Below are 18377 nucleotides of genomic sequence, written 5' to 3'. Positions count from 1 at the left end.
TAAACATTTCAGCCTTTTTTTTTTTACCTCATCCTGTTTTGGCTTGCGGATCCTCTTTTGTACTTCTCTACTACTATGGCCCGGCTTGTCTGATCCTGCACCGACTGGTTTGATGGTTGGGGGTAGAGCGTCATGAACCTCCTCGCTGCATAAACTTTTGCTGATTGCATAATTGTGTTCCTTTCATATAGTTTATAGGGCATTCCTCAAGCCAAATACTTTTTTTGTTTTGTTTTAATACTCTAATACCCTATAAACTAAACAAGCCTCGCCCACAGCTCATTTTGTGCTTTGGCACTGTAGCAAGGGTGTAATGATCTGCTCTGCTGTCTGCACAGGCAGACAGCTTTTTGACCATTTTGTAGGTCTGAGTGCTGCAGGTCCCTGGAAAGGAGACCTGTCTTCACTCTGCAACTTGCTGAGCTGCTGCTCTGGTGAGGAATTTGCATCCACTTGGCATACAAATTGCTTAGCTGCTTCCTTTGATGGCTTGCAGTATAAATACCATTTCCTCCCAGAATTCCTTGCTGGTCATAAAGGTTTGACCCTGCTAGACTTACCTAGAGTCTCAGCCCTTTGCTTATTGTTTGCTAATATTATCTTAGAGTAGTTATCCTTGGGAGTGCCCTAGCATTCCTTCTAGCGTAGTCAGGTTGTTTGTTACCTGTATTGCCTTGTACTGTCTATCTGTTGTGATTGTTTTGTCGCCAGCGGCGGTCGACAGGAAATCGTTCTGTCTGTTGGGATCGCATTTGCCCTAGCGGTAGAGGCAGTGGTTCCTTCTGTCTTAGGGGTGCAAGCCAGAACAGCGGTTGCTACTGGTTGCTCCATCTGTCTGTCTGTCTGGATCGCATTCGCCCTAGCCGTAGTGGCGGTGGTTCCTTCTGTACTCTGTCTGGGAGTGTAGGCCAGAGCTGCGCTTGCTACTGGTTACTCCTTCTGTCTGTCTTGTCTGGAACGAACGCTTGCTGTAGTCTCGGTGAGGTAACCGTTTAGCAAGCGTTCGCGTTCTCTATTCATTTTCGTGTTACATTGGTTAGTCAGGGTTGGTACGCTTTGTCGCTAATTGCGCTTCTCAAGTGGCGACCGTGCCGTGCACGCGCGTTGTCACTATTGCGCTTAACGTGTGGGGACCGCGTGTAGTTAGTCCTGTCTGTTCCTTTGCTCTGTCTTACTCAGTCTGGTGTCGCTATTGGCAATCGCCATTCTTGCGACTGCGTTTCCACTTGGTTTCCGTTGTTGTGTGTACACCGTCGCCGGGTGGCGACTAGATTGGTGGACACACATGCATTCTGTCTCTGTGCTCACTTTCTCTCTAAGGGCTATCTTGCCCTGCATTGCTTCAACTCGTACAATTCCCATCTTGCATCTGGGGCAGTGCAGAGGGGTTGTTCCTCTGCACTCCACAGCTCCATCTGCCGGTGGGAATTTCCCTCTACAGGTGCCTTGCACCAAAGCTGGGTTCTGTTGTTTTATACGCTTGTGGAGGATTTCCACAGTGTCAGCGCACATCTTGTGTGCTGACCACGGAAATAATTTCCCAATAGTTACAAAGGGCTTATGGGAGCTCAGTCTGGGCAGGAGGAGGAGGAGGTGGTTACTAGTCATTGATTTCAGAGGCAGAGGGGAGGAGGAGAGGGGACTGAATTTACACACAGACAAGCTGATAGCATCTCCAGCCCTCAGCCTATGACAATGTGACAAACAGAACATGGCTGCCCTCATTGTATCACAGGAATAAATAATCATAAACGTTTGCAGCTAGATATGCTGTGTAAACTATCTAAACTTTAGATAAGATATATAGACAAGTTACTTGTTATAGTTAGTTTTTCATCTCGGATCCGCTTTAATTTAATCCATCTCTGCTGTAAGTGAACCTGACATGGCCGGGGGGGAAGTTATACATACCTGGGGCTTCCTCCAGCCCCCTCCAGGCTGATTGCTCCCTCACCATAGTCCTCCACCTCCTGGATCTTCTGAAATTCGTCCCATAAAAGGGAGAGTTCTGCACACTTTTATCATTTAAATCCATTGCTCTCCTGTTGGTATTTATAATTCTGGATGTATTTAAGTTCTTTAAAAATAATAATAAGCCATCTTTTCCTTCATTTATGTATTTATCCACTCCCCCCTGTGGCATGCTGCCAAGGCAAGGTACCAGGTACAGTGCTAGTTATGCTGGGAGCTGACAAGCCACTCTCTCCCTCTCTGCAGGAGCTTCCTGAAAGGAAAGGCAGGAGGGGGGTGTTCCAAGGGGAGACACGCATAAGGGCTGGTTCAGACGGGCGTTTTTGTGGCGTTTAACGCAGCGTTTCAGACGCAGCGTTTTTTGGGATCTACTGCCATCCCATGCAAGTGAATGGGAGCGTTTAGAGCTGGCTTTTGCAGGCTTTCATGAAAGCCTGGCAGTAGATCCCAGCGTTGCGTCTAGTCTCAAAAGCAACATGCTGCTTTCAGAGGCGGTAAACGCGAGGAAACAATAGCAGAGACCAGAACTGCTAGCCTTGAACGCTTTTCAAAAGCCTTCAAAAGCTAGCTTTTAAACGCTGGCGTTTGAACGCAATGCCAAGCAAAAGCTCAGCAGACGCCCGTGTGAACCAGCCCTAACTCATGTAGCCGGACAGCTCTCAGTGGTATTTACATGCACTCCTTCTAGATATTTTTCCCCTTATAAAACATAACAAATGCTCGAGGTCTCATAGTATCAGGTGTACACTTCCATTACTAATAAACATATTTAGGAGGGAGGGGCTGAAAGGAGCTGGCTAGTAATTGACACATGCTAACCAGCATATTGAGGTGCACCCCACCAGACAGCAGCAGCAGGCATACAAATGACAATATCTGAAAAGTAAAATAATACTTTTTTTCCTTTGTTTGCATTAGAGAACTAATATTTAACACGTTTTATGTAACTGGTATTACATGTTTTTAATGCAGGTCCAAGTTTTAAACCAGGGAGGTGAATTTAAAGAGACTCTAACTTTAAAAAGTGCCCCTGGAGGGGGTACTTACCTCGTGAGGGGGAAGTCTCTGGACCCTAATGAGGCTTCCCCCGTTGTCCCTCGGTCCCACAGTAGTCTCGCTGTTCCCCTCATAAGCCACAGCCGGAATTTGTCAGGCTGTGGCGCCTGCAATATTTACCTTCCCTGGCTCCAGCGCAGACGCAGTAGTGGCTATCGGCTTGGGATCAGGCGTAAATAGCCGATCCCAGTAGGGTACGCTCTGCTGCCCATGCACATGTTGCCTGCGCAGTAGAGCGGACCCGAATGGTATCGGCTATTTCCGCCTGATTCCGAGCCGAGAGCCACTACTGCGCCAGCGCTGGAGCCTAAGAGGTAAATATTTACTTGGCCACTGCTCGGAGCGGCCAAGCGAGTCCACCGTGGGACAGAGGAGGATGGGGGAAGCCTCGATAGGATCCAGAGGCTTCCCCCTCCCGAGGTAAGTACACCCCATGGGCAAATTTTTAAAGTTACAGATTCTCTTTAAAGGAGTCATCACGGAAACATGGATAAAAGTGGTACTTACCCGGGGCTTCCTCCAGCCCCAAGCTCCCAGCATGTCCCTCGCCACAGCTCTCCCCGCAGCCGTTTGCCGCAGCTTGCTCCCGGTCCCCGGCGATGACGTCAGGCCGACCTCCAGGTCGGCCTGTACTGCGCCTGCATGAGCGGCGCTGTCAATCACTGCCACATGGGCTGGAGTGCACTGCGCAGGCGCCGTAGTTCTGTGCATGCGCAGTCTGCTCCGACCCACGTGATGGTGATTGACAGCGCCGCTTGCGCAGGTGCAGTACCGGCCTGACGTCATCGCCGGAGACCTGGAGCGAGCTGCGGCGAGGGACATGCTGGGACCTTGCGGCTGGAGGAAGCCCCCAGCAAGTAGCACTTATTTTCCCTGATGACTCCTTTAAGCACAATGGTGTGATTGTCTTAAGTTCATCTTGAAGTGCCTCTAAAAATAAAAAAAACCTGTTGGCAACACTGCATAGTAGGCTGGTGTATGGTAGAGGAACTGGGAGCAGCTGTGTAACTGATAGCTCCTTTTACAAACCATTATCTGCAGGACTATGCAGTTTAATTTTCTTATGGTCCGCATCAGAGCGCCCTTCACAAGAGGATGGAGCAGCCCCCCTAATGCATTTTGGATCATTATGCTTCATGGTACTACTTGCACCTCCCACTCTTGTGCCACAGACAGTTGAATGTGTAGACAAACCAGAGCCTTAATAGATCAGAGGAAGATTTGAGTCACTAAGTAAAGCCTCATACACACAAATGAGAACTGCCATATGGATTGATTAGGACTCAGTCCTTCGTGCGACTGTTTGGAATAGAGTTTACTACAGACACATTGCTAGCCTGCAGGCTAGTGACATGTTTTATTACAGTGGAGAGGGGAGGAAGGATGAAGTCAGAGCACACTGAGAGATTGTGGGTTAAGTAGAACACTTCCCTCAGCTGAGATGGTCTGGTTGTCCAAATCTCTCGCCAATGCGGGTGGGGGGGGTTACTGGAGGAATTACAGCTGCCTTTGTCACATTTCAGGCACGTTGTGGTCAGTCAGTGCGGTCAGGGAAGGAGGAGGGAACTCTGAAGCCTTGTACACTCGCTGGATGAACATATAAACCTGCAATTTCCTTTACCAAAAATGTAGATATGCTTCTTATTATAATATCAGCAGTGTGCAAATGTTTGCATATGTGTAATGGGTCTAGCATGTCATTTCTGAACATTATTAATAAACTCTGTGTGGCAGATCCAAGATAATATTCAAATCGGCAAGGGTGCCAGCCAGTTTCACCAGGGTCCACAACAGGTGCATCAACATCTGGGGAACATAACGGGAAAGACTGATGCAGATGCACCTGATGCTCTTTGCCAGGTTGTGGCCTGAGTATCGTATTCATTGGATTTCTGAAAAAGACCAGCCAGCTCGCTTCTGCTTCCTGAGGTCCAGATCTTTTAACTCTCAATGTTTCTGGTGACTCCTCGGCTGGAGACATCTCTTCCTGGCACAGATTGCTTCTCCGTTGTATGTATTTTCTTTTGTGGTTGTTTTTCAAGCTAGTTATTTCTCTGGTACAGCCATCCTTCTGCTATGGTTCTCAGAATGGATCCAATCTGCTGCCTTTATTTTTTTGGGCTGTCCTAATCCTGCTGGCTTTTCGTTTCTACAGTGATCAGCTCCAGAGTGCCCAGCTGGTGATCTCCATCAGCAACTGAATATATAAAGAGTATATATTGTCATGTAACTAACTGCCCCGCAGCGGGACTCGCAGTCTAATCCCGACAATTATCATAGTCTAGTGTCCCTACCATAGTCATATGTCTATCATAGTCAAGGGCCAATATTAGGGGAAGCCATTTAACTTCTTTGTACGTTTGTAGGATGTAGGAGGAAACTAGAGTCCTCAGACATACAATCTCAGTGCAAATAGTGCCCTGGATAGGAAGTGAGAGTGCTATCTACTACTCCACCAAGCTGCTCATAACATGTTTTCAGCACTTTTCTGTAACAGACATGGTACAATACAATAACATTTCTATAGCGCTTTTCTCCCATAGGACTCAAAGCCTGCGTAATTGGACTTGTTAAAGAGGACCTGAGATGGAGGGAAAGAAAAGTTTTTTTAGACATACCTGGGGCTTCCTCCAGCCCCCTCGCCATAGTTCTCCGTCTCCTGGATCTTCTCAAAATGGCCACAGAAAGTCCTCCGGTCTGCGGCATACTGCACATGTGTGGCCTGGCCGTGCACGCCCCTGTCTCGCTCCTGGCTACGGGAGTGTGCACGGCCAGACTGCGCATGTGGCGACTGGCCCCAACTGGAGAACATTTCTAGGCCAGTTTCAGAGGATCCAGGAGTCGGACGAGCTAGCAATAGGGCTTGAGGACGTCCCAGGTATGTATACATTTTTCCCCCCACACCATCTCGGGTACACTGTAAGCCCCGTACACATGCTAAATGAAACTCGGCCAACAGGCGTCTTTAGCCATTTTATCACTCCAGGCGAGAAATCCTGTGCCCCCCCCCCCCCCCCCCCAGCCCCATACCCACCACCCCCGTGGTGAACACCACCCCTGTGGTGAAACCCACCCCCAAGACCCCCTAAAATCATAATACAGCAGCGTTTCACCAGAAAATACACTTATTGCGGCATGGGTTCACCAGAAAATAGTTGTAATGCAGCAGAGCGTTTCTCCATAAAATATACTTATTGCAACATACACACACACACACACACACACACACACACACACACACACACACACACACACACACACACACACACACACACACACACACAATATACACATGCACACAGTACACAGAACACACACACTATACACAGTACACACACACACAGTACACACACACGCGCGCACACACACACAGCACACAGTAGATATACACTATACACACTCACTATGCTGCTACCAGGGGAGGACTGGGACCTTTTGCCCTGTGGGGGAACATAGACTTGAGGCCCGTTATCATGGCAGCCTCAGCCCAAATTATCAAGTCGCATTTGCAAATTGCTGGCGATTGCTATTGCAATTTTGTCGTGCACTAGCCCAGAGAGAGGAGGAGTGGAGTGAGACTGAGAATAGCAGGAGATGGAGCAGAGAGCTAATCTGTATTGCAGTCCCACATTACACAGAGACTAGTTGCCAGTAATAGGACTGCTGTCCCTGCCAGTCTCCCACACAAGTCAGAAAGGAGTCCTCCTGGAGTCTAGGGACTGTCAAAACTTTTCAACCTGTTTAACACCTTATCTGCACATGCAGTCATAAAAATGAGGAGAGACGAGACAGATTTTTTCCCACGGACCCTCCAGGCAAGCTCTGCATCATGCTGTGTATATTTACCAGCTTGCCTGTCCTCTAATTGCACTTTTATCAGCTAGCCTAGTGTTTCACATTGCTGTACAACAACAAACCTGAATACACCAGACACCAGACCAGCCCTAAATCACTGAATAAAAGGCGTCCTGGGGGGCAGTCCATGCCAGGCTGCTAATCCTGCTACGCTCAGTCTCTACATCCACCCAGTTACCAGTAGCAGAGAGAGAGGAACTGAATGAATCAGTGAATCAGAGTGAAGAGTCAGGACTCAGGAGCTGATGCTGTACTCGGAGCCTTCTCTCACTGACTCATTACTGTGGTTCTTTGAATCATTGAGCTGAAGGAACTGAATTAATCAGTCAGTGAATCAGGTATAAGTCCAGTCAGGTGCTGCTGTTAGCTGCTGCTGTGTAAACTGATACCTTAGTGGGCTGAGAGGCATTTCTTCTCTCACTACTCAGCAGCGCTCCTGGCTCCTCCTGCCGCTCTAGGCAAGAATTTATAGCTGCCTGGTGGGTGAGACGCCTGTGCGGCCAAGGCAGCCAATAACTGGGTGCCGCTACAGCTCTAGTCTGTGTAGGGCTGGTAGATGGAAAAACTGAGGAAATCCACCTGCTGGCCAAGCAGCAGAAACCATGTGTTATCACTCCCAATAGAAACCTACAGCAAGTCTTGCTTGTGAGTAGCAACACATGATTACTGCTGCTTGGCCAGCAAGTGGATTTCCTCAACTTTTCCAGCTCCCAGTCAGACACTGGCACTAGTGCTATACTACATCCCCTGAGCATGGATAATCCGGGGTTCCAGTGATTGCTGGCATTCGGCTCACCCTGCGCCAAGCTTAGGGACGGCATATATATACATACGTAATAACTACCTCTGCTGAAAATCCAGTGTGTGTACAGCAGCCCTGACCCCTCTCGGCCTGTGGTCAGCCTTCAGGCTAGCATCACAACCTCTGCCCTACAATGTCACCCAAGGGATTAACTCACAGTGCACGCTGGGCGGCATGCCTATTGCGAGGCTTTGGACTATGCACCTGCAATTTCATGGTATGTTATGTGTGTTAAGCTAATCAAGGTTTTCAAAGCACTTTATTTAACTTGTAATTTACTTATACAAGGGGACTTCCAAGTCCAAAACTCAAGACAATATTGAGTGACTTGTGGTATGGAACAAATAGCTTGGCAGATGTGGAGTTTTGGGGGATTTCTGGAAATTTATATTGGTTATTGTTTTGCCAGGCTTATGTAGTGTGATACGGGAAGAGCTTCATTGTATTGTCCTAAAAACCATAATGGTAGGTTAATAGGTTCCCACCAAAATTGCTTCTCAAGTTTTGTAGGCGTATTATTTTAGGAGTCCCGCAGAAGTACAATCAGTGATAAGTAATCTGATGCTGTCTATGAAGTGCTGTAGAATAAAGTTGCCCGATGTATGGACAGATCGACCAAGAGACATATCTCTCTCTGGTCGAATCTGATCAGCATCTGTTGCCTGCCCATACACCGCAGGCTGATTCCCGATCGATTTTACCATGATTTGGGCTTGTGATGCTGATGTCCTCCCTAATGTGATGCCATGTGTAGTATACTTTACCTGTCGGTGTCCACCAATGGCTCCGTTCTCATACAAACTCCCCATGTGGTTGCCTGCATACCGTGGGCGCGTATGTAACGGCATGTTACTCTACCAGCAGTGGACACAGACAGGTAAAGTATACTGCACGAAGCACCGGGGGCAGATTTGACACTAGGGGTGACAGTGCCAGGGGTTCCGCCACGTTCATTGCTTGTCCCAAAATCGCACCCGATCGAGCAAGTCGGCCCTACATCTTGCAGCATTTTCGATCAATACATGCAACCAGTCTAGAGCTGAAATTGGTTGCATTGATGATTGGGCATTCTCTTGCCTGCACACATTTTTATCAAATTATGATAATTGAATCAGATCGTCGATCGGCCGTCAAGTCACCTGATGTATAGCCACCTTAAGTGTCCGCACTGTAGGACTGTTTAACTACAATAATGGAACCTGGTGTTATGTGCTTTCTGCTCATAGTAATGGCATGAAAGCCCAGAGCGACTGGCAATGATTCCTAATAAAGGTATATAATATCAGGCTGTGTTCCCGTCAGGGCTGTGGAGTCGGTACAAAAATCATCCGGCTCCGACTCCTCAGTTTATGAAACCTCCAGCTCCAGGTACCCAAAATTGTTTCGCCTCCGACTCCTTTGCCTAATTTTTACAAAGGCTATGGATTTGGTTAAAAAAATCATCCAACTTCGACTCCTCAGTTTATTGAAACCACCAACTCCGACTCCAGGTACCCAAAATTGCTCAGACTCCTTGTCTCTGACTCCACAGCCCTGGTTCACGTGTGCTACAGTAATGTCTGTATAGTGAATGTTGCCCATTCCTTTTCTGGAGCATGAAACATATAAGCTGGCAGTGCGCTGGTTAATAGTGGTCCAGTGCAGCCAATGATTACTCCTTGGATTTGTGATCTATTAATTAACTTGCACCATTCACTGAAATCTTATGGAGAATCAACTGAACCGCTAGCTTTGTACCAGATATTACCATGCAAATGTATACAGCTGTTGTTTCAACATGCACTCTGCTGAAATTACCACTGTGTTTGATTGCACGTTTAATAAACTGTCCAGAATCTGAAACAGGAAATTTGGGTAATGGAGGCGCCGCAGAAGTTTGGGGGGTTCCATAAATGGAAATTTGTAGGGTACCCAATGAAGTAGCAGGTGATGGGGATGCTTGCTATGCAGACTGTGGCTAGAAATAGCGAGCAAGGCACCCATCATCTGTACCCGCATTTTGTATAGTGGCGGGCCAGGCAACCAAATTTCTGTTTATAGTCCATAACTGGAGCGCCTAAACTTCAGTGGCTCCCGATATTTGTGTATACTATATACCTGCAAAGGCAGCATGGATATCGGTAGGCTTGCAAGGGAGTGTCGGTTAGGTGTAGGCATTGGTGGGGGGTCAGGTAGGGTTAGGCATTGGAAAGGAGGAGGGTTGGTTACGGTTAGGCATTCGTGGGGGGTCAGTTAGGGTCAGGCATCAGTGAGGGGGTTTGGTTAGAGTTGGGCATCGGTGGTGGGGGGTGGTGTTCCGTTAGGGTCTTGATCAGTTGCTTTGTTTTTCATAAAAAGCTGTTCTTTCTGCTGATCGATATAGCTGAGGTTTAAGGGGGCTGCGAATAGAGCGGTACATGAGTGATGCTTGTATCAACTTTGCACCGCATTAGACAATACAAACCTGGCAGTGGAGCAGGTGATATGAAGGTTTTTATTACGTTTAAATATTGTCCAGGCAGGGCTGGTTCTAGCTACAATGAGTCCCTAGGGCAAAAGTAACTTGGGGGCGGGCTCTTGCAACCAAGTTACCCCAGGGCCCCTGAGTCGTCTGCCAGGCCCAATCCTATTCCCCCCCCCGCCCCCCCACAATATAATTTGCTGTCCGTCATATGCAGGGGCGAGCCTGGGGTGCCTGGCACCTGGGTGCAAGATTTTCTCTGGCGCCTATGGGAGTGGTTAAATTTACCGCGCCCAACCACATAACCACACCAGTGTCCTGCCTAATCACACCCACACCTTCCACCTCTTTCCGCATGCATGTGATACCCCATTCCTACCCCTCTTCCATGGGCTTGCTCCTGGCTGGCTTTGGCTTCCTGCGAGTCTGCCAGTCTCTGGACTGACTCAGGCTGAGAGGCTCTGCGAGTGCGACGCAGTCACACACTGCGTATTTATGGCTGCCTGCGGCCACCCTACTCTCGCTGTCGTAGGCTCCTCCCCCCGCCAAGCCCAAGCGTGAGGTGGGCTGCCTGTATCTTTCCCGTTGCGCCGCGCAGCCTGCCAGTGTTGCCAACCTTTCACGTTATTTTTTTACTGACAAATACCTAAAAATTTACTGACAAAAGATTATTTTTACTGACAAAATTTCCCCACTAAATGCACATAAGAGACAGCTTTTCCCCATGTAAATGCACATAAGAGACCGCTTTTCACCAGCAAATGCACATAACAAGAGACCGCTTTTCACCAGCAAATGCACATAACAAGAGACCGCTTTTCACCAGTAAATGCACATAACAAGAGACCGCTTTTCACCAGTAAATGCACATAACAAGAGACCGCTTTTCACCAGCAAATGCACATAACAAGAGACCGCTTTTCACCAGCAAATGCACATAACAAGAGACCGCTTTTCAACAGCAAATGCACATAATAAGACAGCTTTTCACCAGCAAATGCACATAAGAAGACAGCTTTTCACCAGCAAATGCACATAAGAAGACAGCTTTTCACCAGCAAATGCACATAAGAAGACAGCTTTTCACCAGCAAATGCACATAAGAAGACAGCTTTTCACCAGCAAATGCACATAAGAGAGATTTTCACCAGTAAATGCACATAATGACAAACAGACAGTGTCCCCAGAATATATAGCCAGGGATATATGTCCCCAGGATAGGTAGCCAGGGGGTATATGCGCCCAGGATAGGTAGCCAGGCGGTATATGCGCCCAGGATAGGTAGCCAGGGGGTATATGCGCCCAGGATAGGTAGCCAGGGGGTATATGCGCCCAGGATAGGTAGCCAGGGGGTATGTGCGCCCAGGATAGGTAGCCAGGGGGTATGTGCGCCCAGGATAGGTAGCCAGGGGGTATGTGCGCCCAGGATAGGTAGCCAGGGGGTATCTGTGCCCAGGATAGGTAGCCAGGGGGTATGTGCGCCCAGGATAGGTAGCCAGGGGGTATGTGCGCCCAGGATAGGTAGCCAGGTGGTATGTGCGCCCAGGATAGGTAGCCAAGTGGTATCTGTGCCCAGGATAGGTAGCCAGGGGGTATCTGTGCCCAGGATAGGTAGCCAGGGGGTATGTGCGCCCAGGATAGGTAGCCAGGGGGTATGTGCGCCCAGGATAGGTAGCCAGGGGGTATCTGTGCCCAGGATAGGTAGCCAGGTGGTATCTGTGCCCAGGATAGGTAGCCAGGGGGTATGTGCGCCCAGGATAGGTAGCCAGGGGGTATGTGCGCCCAGGATAGGTAGCCAGGGGGTATGTGCGCCCAGGATAGGTAGCCAGGGGGTATGTGCGCCCAGGATAGGTAGCCAGGGGGTATGTGCGCCCAGGATAGGTAGCCAGGTGGTATGTGCGCCCAGGATAGGTAGCCAGGGGGTATGTGCGCCCAGGATGGGTAGCCAGGGGGTATGTGCGCCCAGAATAGGTAGCCAGGGGGTATGTGCGCCCAGGATAGGTAGCCAGGTGGTATCTGTTCCCAGGATAGGTAGCCAGGTGGTATCTGTGCCCAGGATAGGTAGCCAGGTGGTATCTGTGCCCAGGATAGCTAGTGAGTGACAGGAGCGCGCCCCGCCGCCGCCGCTCCCTCCTCACCTTTCAGCAGCCCTTAGTCAGACCTCAATCAGCGGGCGACCCGACCAGGAAAAGGGCGCCGGACGCACCCGCTCTATATGCGGAAGTGATGTCACTTCCGCATATCAGTGCGGCGTGCTAGGTCCTAGCGCCCGCCCGCCTGATCGAGGTCTGACGCGGCGGCTAGAGGGAGGGAGCTTGAAGCGGCGGCGGCCACAGGGGGAGAGCGGGGCCGGGCGGCGCCTCTCAGAGGCAGGCGCCTGGGTGCCTTGCACCCGCAGCACCCGCCCAGGCTCGGCCCTGGTCATATGTCCACTTGTGGGCAGCACGGTGACATAGTGGTTGCCTTGCAACGCTGGGTCCCCGGTTCGAATCCCAGCCAGGTCAACATCTGCAAGGAGTTTGTATGTTCTCCCCGTGTCTGTGCAGGTTTTCTCTTAGCATTCCGGTTTCCTCCAACATCCCAAAAACATACAGATACGTTAATTGGCTTCCCTTAAAAAAAATTGGCCCTAGACTATGAAACATTCACTACACAATACATACATAGACATATGACTATGGTTGGGGCTAGATTGTGAGCCTCTCTGAGGGACAGTTAGTGACAAGACAATAAACTCTGTACAGCGCTGCGTAATATGTCGGCGCTATATAAATACTTGAATAAATAAATAAAATAAAAAAATTTTTTGGGGTTCCCATTATTCACATCCTCCTTTTCCTATACGGAGTGTACACACTGCATCCCCGCTGTCATGGGTCACCATAGCTGGAGGGGACAGGGGAACCTTGGGGGCCGCTACAGGCTCTAGGGCCCTGGAGCAATTGCCCCATTTGCCTCTATAGAAGCGCCGGCCCTGTCCATAGGGATTGGGACTCAATCTCTTGGGGGTGAGTTCTCTACAGACACATTGGTAGTCTACAGCCTGTTTACATCCTTCAGTTCAATGGTAGTAAAAGCATGGAGTGATGCCTGCTGGGAGGGTTTTAGTGCTGTACTGACAGTGTAATTATTGTGACCGCCACAGTCCTTAATTTGAAGGCCCCTAAGGAGCTTTGGGACCTGGGAAATTGCTTTAGTTTACCCCTATGATGCCTGGTTGTGCTGTAACTGAGGAAATAGTATAGTGCTGGAAAAAAATCTAGCACTTCTGACAATTTCTCCCTTTCTTGCTTTGGTTTCTGCATTCAGCCCCAGTCACACAACCAATTCCCAAATCTCTTAGCAACACTATGTTCTGATATGACCCTAATAGCAGACAATTTTAATGAATGCATCCCAGGTTTAGTGGATCACTTATGATACTGGAGATCTCAAGAGATGCCTTTTACATCCATCCCAAAGTGCACTAAGAATGGACTATTCAACCTGGGAACACTGAAAAAAACTGGCCAGTTTCTGGGAGTAGAGTTACTCCTTAAAGTGAACCTCTGCTGTAAATTCCAAAGTGAAAAGAGCCAGAATGACACTGACTGCTTCCTGACTTTTTTACCCAATGCAGCAAAGATGACTTTTTCCATTAAGCAGCAGAGAAGCACTGTGGCAGCTCTGGAGTGCAACATACTGTGGTTGGCACTGCACTACTTCTCTCTTCACCTTTCTCCTCTCTGTGATAGGCTGGCTCAGTGGTGAGAAGGAGAGTAACTCTCAGGACACACTATGAGGCTCCTCCCTCCCACAGATGACACAATCTGTTAGCAGTCTTTGCATAGGCAGAAATCTGCCATGGCAGTTTTCCAGAAAGGGGGAGTGGCTAACCAACAAAACTGGGATTTTATGTCACAAGTGGTAAGTTTTTAGACATTTTATCCTGCTACAGTGTTATAACTTCTGCTGCCTATGCTGATAGTGTGGGTTTCATTTTTACATCGGAGGACCACCTTAAGTTGTGGATTAGCATTCATATGAAGAGCTGTGTGCCAGGGGAGGGAGCTTCCACATCAACAGGAGGAGCCACAATCAAACAATTTTTCTATTGAACCCTTCACACACCGATTAGGATGTTGAGCTCTGACTTAGCCCTGGGCTCTGTAAATCAAGTTGCACGAGGAAAGAAACAGATGGATTCCTGATTTTCATGAGCAACACTATCGTTCTCCCATATCCAATATAGCAGCGGTAATGCAGAGCGTAACCCCCATTTTTCTTTTGCAACAGGTTAATCCCTAAATGCATTTTTCCGGCCTAGCTAAAAGGTAGCGTTCAGAATGCTAAATTGGTTACATCTGTAGGCTGCGCTGTCCTCGCCTCACCTCTGAATATCTGAGTGAGATCTGCAGGCAGCAGCTGCACATGCCAGATGATCATTTCCAGCGATTTGCTCTGGAGCTGTGATGTAAAAGTTCCCGAAGGGAAGTGTGAGGGTGCTTTACAGAAATGTGAGGAAGCATTGCAGGCAGCATCTGCTGCATTATCACTGGTCTTTCCTCTCCATAGGCAAAGGCACAAATGCTTAGTCAAGACAAGCAGCGTGTGAGGGTGTTTACAGATGCAGCACTCACACTGACTGGCTGTAAATCTGCTGCTTTTCAACACCCCCCCTCCTCCCCCCAAAGTCTTATAGTGTGTGTCAGTCATCAGGATTGAGCTCAGTTCCCTGCGGGGAATGCTGTACAGACCCCTCACTCAGGTATACCCAAGCATGGCCGTACCTGCGCAGTAGCACTGAGCCGCTCGTGTATTAAGAGGAGCATGGCCACGTAACATATTTGACAAGCTCTTGTCCGATCATCATGTCATCCATAAGGAAATAATTGTAGGCAGTTGCCTAGGGCCTGGAGAGAGTCTAGGGACCTGGTGGATGCTAGCCCCCACCAAATATTACTAAAAAAAAAAAAAAAAGCTAGATGACCATCAGTAATGGGGAAAAATAGCTATCTTGCTTAGGGCCTATTTCATCTTAATCTATTTCTGTGTCCACACGCATCAATGGTGGGTGCCAGGAGGACTTGGGAAGTCGCTGCAGGATCCCAAGGCTTCCCTCAGCTTAGGTAAGTATTTTTTTTTTAATACAGCCTCTAGTACACGTTTAAGTGATGTACAATGTGATGGATTGGCAAAGAAGAGGCCAACAGCACTGTAGGACTTGACAATCTCGTCTTGGACAACCAATATCTTGAGGCTCTGCAAATGATGGCCTACTCAGGAAGTTGGGCTTGGTGGAGGGAATGAAGAGCGACTGCACCAGGGCCCTTGGACCAGTAGGGGCCCTCCGTCAACCGCTTTGTTAGCTCTTTATTGGTGCTCAGCTGGTAATGATTACCTCTATATGTGCTTTGCTTAGTTGTAACCTATTTTTAAGCCCCATCTACACGATACGATGCTTTGTACGATTCGATTACGATTCTATTTACGATCCGATTAAATCCGACATGTCCGATCAGGATTCGATTCAATTCGATTCACTATCGCAAAACAATGGCAAATCGAATTGAATTGAATCCCGATCGGACATGTCAGATTTCATCAGATCGTAAATAGAATTGTAATCGAATCGTACAAAGAATCGTATCGTGTAGATGGGGCTTTAGACTATTCTCCTCCCCAGCTTACACCTCTCTGGCCCTGTGGTTGTCCTTGGCAGGTTTTGTTGTTCCATATCAGTTATGTATAGAGTGCTTGAGGGGGCCCAATGTAAAACTCGCAGTGGGGCTCAGAGCTCCTAAGCTATGCCACTGGTTAAACTAACATTCTACACGATACATTGTGCGTTTTTGTTGGATGGATGTTTCAGGAAGGGTTGCACAGCTATTGATAAATACACAAGACACAGAACATTTATATTGCCCTTTTCTCCTAGCGGACTCTAAGCGCCAGAGCTGTAGCCACTAGAGCACGCTCTATAGGCAGTAGCAGTGTTAAAGAGAGTCTGAAGCGAGAATAAAACTCGCTTCAGCTCTTATATTCAGCAGGGGCATGTGTGCCCCTGCTAAAAAACGCCGCTGTTCCGCGGCTGAACGGGGGTCCCTTACCTCCCAAATCCCCTCCGTGGTGCCCGGGGATCTCTTCCTGGTGAGGCAGGGCTAATGGCCGCAGCCCTGCCTCTCAGCGCGTCTCTGTCAGCGTGTATCTCCGCCTCTCGCCCGCCCCTCTGTCTTCCTTCACTGAGAGGGGTGGGGAGAGGGGGCGGTGCGCCGCTGATAGACGCGCTGTGAGGCAGGGCTGCAGCCGTTAGCCCTGCCTCCAGCAGCAGCAAAATCTACAACCAAGTTGGTCATAGATTTTGCAAGGGGGGATTTTGCGTTCAGCGTGGGATAGCGGCGTTTTAGCAGGGGCACACATGCCCCTGCTATATATAAGCTCTGAAGCGAGATTTATTCTCGCTTCAGAGTCTCTTTAAGGAGTCTTGCCTAAGGTCTCCTCACTATATAGGTGCAGGCTTAATAAACAGGAGGAGCCGAGATTTAAACCCTTGTTTTCCGTTGTCAGTGTCTCCACTCGTCAGTTTTTCTGCATGAGTTATGATGGTTTTGCATTGCAGTTTTTCTGTATGTGAAAAGACATTAAATGTGAACTAGCCCATTGATTAACATTGGTTGCAGTTTTCCTGTGCAGAAAATGCACAAATAAAACCTGACGAGTGGAGACAGGCCCGCAGGGCTCATTCACATTAGAGCTCATTTGATGCGTTTTAACGCAAAGTCAATACTTTGCGTTAACAAGGCAAAATGAAAGTCCATAGACTTTCATTTTACCTTTCACATCTGATTCTGTTTTATGGTGCATTGCGGTTTGACGCGTTCTCCCGTCGCAGGAATTAGAACTACTGCCGCTAATCAGCGACGCACCGCAACATCCCAACGACACGCCCCAGGCCATTCAATGCGTGCAGGAGATCGGCTCCTGCATGCGTTTCCTGATGTGAAAGAAGCCTTAGCCAGTATGCTGTCCATCACAGAAGGCCGAGTGCTGGACAGCGCCAGTTACATAAAGTATCCACATGTAGCCATGTTTGGATTTGATATATAAGTGTCATGTTATCTGGGCAGTTGTCTGATTTGTAGCAATAGTTTTGAGAAAAGAAAGCAAACTGTTTTTTGTGAAAAAGTACGGACCATTGAGAAACCATTCAGAAGCCTGGCGGATATTTGTGCAGGTCCTCACTGCTGTCTGAAAGTTATTCAGCTCTGGAGAATAGTGAAATATAGGTGTAGATGGCAGGCGGCATGCAGTGTCATTTCTGTACACCAGACACTTTCACTCTGCTCCTGTTGAATACTCCCAACACCCATTGCAATGCATGGGCCATGTTTCCTCTTCTAGCGCATACCTGGTTTTCTGTGTGCATTTTTCCACTCATAATGAAACCCAAGAAAGTCCTGCATGTAATGGGAACTAGGTCCAGATTATAGATGATTTAGATTACAGTATAGTCCTTGCTCCACGCATGGAGCCTTCAAACCCTCATCTGCTCACTGCTGTCCCTGCAGTCTGCTGCTGTTTGTCACCTCAAGCAGCTCCTGGCTAAGGAGGCTAGGAGGGTGCCAAGTAGATGGCTGTTGCCTGGTTACCCAAAGCACTGATTATAGCCTAAACCTTCCAAGTGACGGAGTATTTAGCAGGGCCAGAGTGGAGCTGGGCAGCAGCACAGGAGACGAGTGGCTGATGCACAGAAAGGAGGCTTCTCTGCAGATTCTACATGTGAACCATAGAAGGAGCTGTAGTGTTGTCTTCAGATTCAGCACTGCATAATAACGGTATCATTGGTGAGGAGGGGACTTTTAAACACATTTTGAAAACATATCGGATTTGTTATTTAAGATTTTTTAAACAAATCTGTGCTAATATTCATACTATGCCAAATGAGAGTGCTGTGTGGACCTATTGCCCTCTCCTGCACCATTTTGAAAAATGAGGCTGCTATTGGCCCCAACAGGTCCTGTTACATACCAAGCTGTGGAATTGCCAAGACTGACGCCTCATCCCCCACCCAGTCATACTCTAACCTCTGTATTATCCCCCACCCAGTCATACTCCAACCTCTGTATTATCCCCCACCCAGTCATACTTCAACCTCTGTATTATCCCCCACCCAGTCATACTCCAACCTCTGTATTATCCCCCACCCAGTCATGCTCCAACCTCTGTATTATCCCCCACCCAGTCATGCTCCAACCTCTGTATTATCCCCCACCC

The 18377-nt window shown here is 48.5% G+C and overlaps 1 protein-coding gene and 1 long non-coding RNA gene across 7 annotated transcripts in view; one reads left to right on the top strand and one right to left on the bottom strand.

Moving 5' to 3' along the window:
- SHQ1 (SHQ1, H/ACA ribonucleoprotein assembly factor) overlaps positions 1-18377 on the top strand; it is a 215177-nt gene that overhangs the window by 163125 nt on the left and 33675 nt on the right. The gene's annotated exons all lie outside the window — the stretch shown is intronic.
- On the bottom strand, positions 4325-17660 carry LOC137531866 (uncharacterized). Its single transcript, XR_011023788.1, has 2 exons — positions 17512-17660; positions 4325-5224 (listed from the first exon to the last, which is right to left on the bottom strand). It is a non-coding gene; the product is annotated as an uncharacterized lncRNA (long non-coding RNA).

Source organism: Hyperolius riggenbachi, chromosome 9 (genome assembly GCF_040937935.1).
Source record: "Hyperolius riggenbachi isolate aHypRig1 chromosome 9, aHypRig1.pri, whole genome shotgun sequence".
Taxonomy (NCBI): domain Eukaryota; kingdom Metazoa; phylum Chordata; class Amphibia; order Anura; family Hyperoliidae; genus Hyperolius; species Hyperolius riggenbachi.
Note: the sequence above shows the minus strand (reverse complement) of the source record. Positions and strands in the feature narration are given on the sequence as shown.